Genomic DNA, 3,279 nt, shown 5'->3' on the forward strand with positions numbered 1-3,279 from the left:
GAGACCCAGATGGCGGCTCAACAGGCGGGCTATGAGGCACAGAGGAGGCTGAACCAGCAAATGATGGAGATGATGCAGAGGATGTACCCGAACGAGGTGTTCCCGGACGTGCCAGACCCGTAGTTTTTTTTTTTCCCCATACTCGGAATGTTTTATTTTTATTTGACAAACTTTGAATATTAATTAATATGATTTCAATTTGACTTTTAATTTCATATTTTCGAATTAAAATTTCAGAAATATTATTTTTTAAAAAATATTAATATTTTTTACATTCCGAGGAAATTAATTACATTTTTCACTTGATCGATCGATGCGTTTTTGTTCAAAAACGCATCGATCGATTCGTTTTTTTTAAAACGTTCGGAATATACCGAGGAACAGGTCCCTCGGTATATTCCGAGGAACTGTTCCCTCGGTATATTCCGAGGAACTGTTCCCTCGGTATATTCCGAGGAACAGATCCCTCGGTATATTCCGAGGGACATCTCCCTCGGAATATACCGACGGATCTGTTCCTCGGAAAAGTCCGAGGAATTTGTCCCTCGGAATATACCGAGGGATATTATACCGACGAAGTTCTCCCTCGGTATATTCCGAGGACATTTCCGACAAACTGTGTTCCTCGGAATTTCCTCGGAAATTTATTTCCTCGGAATTCCGTCTGAAAATTCCGACGGATTTCCGAGGAAAAAAGAAATTCCGAGGAATTATTTCCGACCACGTGTTTCGTCGGTATGTCGTCGGAATAACGATATTCCGACGAAATTCCGACGATTTTTTCCCTCAGAATCCTTGATGTTTTCTTGTAGTGGGTTGTTATCATCTTACCGTTGAGCTTAGCTCCGGTTGTAGCTCGGTTGTTACCATCTTACCGTTGAGCTTAGTTCCGGTTGTTATCGTCTTATCGTTGAGCTAGTGTTTCCTTTTAACATTTATATATTATGTCTTATTGTACTTTTTTAATTGATCAGTTTACCTCGAGGTTAGTTTCGGTTGTTATCGTCTTACCGTTGAGCTTACTTACCGTTGAGCTTACCTTTGGTTGTTATCATTTTACCGTTGAGCTTAGCTCCGGTTATAATCGCTTACCCTTTGAAGCTTTTAATATATTTAGTGACAAAAAAGTATTATGTGTATATACATTTATTTTGGAATATATTTTGGAATAATCTTGTAGCTATACATTAGACCATAGTATTTAATAAATGTTGGTTTGGAGTCTGCTAGCTAGGGATACTAGCTAGGATGATTAGAATAATCTTGTTTTTAATATATTCCAAAATGCCTGATTTCTTTATATGTTACTGACTTTGAAGAATGGATTAGTGGCAAATCGGCCGGTTTACAAAATGCATGGTTTCTCGAATCATGTAACTAAACGATATAAAAAAAAAGCAATTAAACGATATGCATGAAAATTAGTATTCTAAGAAAAGAAGAATATAGCTTTTAAATGATCTTGGAACCTGAGCAACCCGGGTTAACCTAACTAATCTGGATTCAAATGCACTCCACTACACTTCATATTATGGCTACACAGAAAATGAACTTCGGCTAATTTGAAAATCCGGAAAACGATTTATATGATGGATTGTATCTTTTTTTGGAGATTAGTTTAGGTTTGATGTCTGGGATACCCTCAAGTTAGTAAAAAAAAAGACTTTTAAATGGTCTTATACAATTATGGATTTTGTTAAAACATTCAGACATTAATCTACTGGTCCATTCTAAGTTATGTGTTATTTAAAAGTTGATTCATCTTATGTGTGAATATCTCGTGCTATTGAAACTTATATTTTATAACTCACTGTATTATAAATTTTTGAAGTTAGTCACTCAATTATAGTGTACTCCAACTAAAATATTATTACAAAATTTGAATGCCTAATGACCTCTATAATATTTGACAATTTACACGTAAGTTTTCATAATGGTCAATTACATATATATCACTAATAAACTAAAATAATAATGAATCATTTTCATTATTAATATTTTTCAGTTTCCTTTTTAATGATTAATTTTATTCTATGTTATTGTTTTGATAACAGAAGTAGAAGCTTTTATAAAAATAAAAACATATTATTATATTAAAAGTATGTTTTACGTGTTTCACCCAAACTAATCATCACGAGTCTATTGATAAATTAAAATTAAGAGCTTATTTGACAAATAATTTCATTTTCTAAATAATGTGGTTTTAAAATATGCCCTTAACCTACTACGAGCTTTTAAAATATTATGTGTAACCATGTGATTGTGGTTTAGTGGCAGACAAGCTTTGAGTTGTTAAGAAATCTCCATTGAAGAGTACTTTTGATCAACTCTCTCAATCTGTGAGTGTGACTAACTCTCTCAATCGGTGGTGAAATAGACTTGCTCGAATAACACAAGCAATCCTAATCTATAGATCAGTATCCACAAATGACTCAAATAAAACTGAAGGCAAGATATTCAAAGACACTCTTTGAAAAAAAAAAAAATTCTTATGTACAAAACTTGTAGATTGAAAGGTGAATTTTGAACTGTCTAAAAGCTTATATAGGCCATGGCTCATTTCTCAGAAAAAATAAGGAAACAAGCCAAACAAAGCATAAAAATCAAAAACTAGCAGTTGGAGAGATTGTTGGAATTTGGAAAGAGTTATTAATGGAGTTTGAATGCAAATAGCTCCAAATATGTTAAGTGTAAGCAAGAGTCGATCCGCCCGATCCTGGTTTATTGTAGGACATCTTGGATGACTTCTAGATGGTCTAGTATCTCTCCTGGTTTCTATAAATAGGTTCGGGTCGAAATTTTTTGAAAGAGTTGAAGACTTCAATTAAATAATGTCGTTTTGACCCATTTAGTAAATTGGATGGATCTTTTTGTTGGATCTGGTTCTGGGCCATTTTATTCCTTCTATGGAATCCTAAGAGGCTCTCTTTGAGGGGACAAGTGACTTTGGTTGAAGGCAACTCATGGTTGGACTTTTATGGACTGAGATATGAGGAATATTCCACTTCCTATTGATGCACTGGTGAGTTAACTGTCTTTGGCAAGTGATTTCATGTCAATTGTCTTTATGGTTGTGGAGATATTGTATGCACATATGTCCTACTCGGTTTCTTTAGCTCATTTGAGCTTCATGCTCTCCACTCCATGCCTCATGATTATTTGCTCTATATATGGGTTATGTTGACTAGATGTCCTCATCACTCTTCATTTGAAAGTTCTTCCCTCAAACTTTCTCACTACAAGAAAACAGGGGGATTCTGATGGCCGAAATCGTCGGAA

This window comes from Brassica oleracea, unplaced genomic scaffold, assembly GCF_000695525.1.
Source record: "Brassica oleracea var. oleracea cultivar TO1000 unplaced genomic scaffold, BOL UnpScaffold01587, whole genome shotgun sequence".
NCBI classification, from domain to species: Eukaryota; Viridiplantae; Streptophyta; class Magnoliopsida; order Brassicales; family Brassicaceae; genus Brassica; species Brassica oleracea.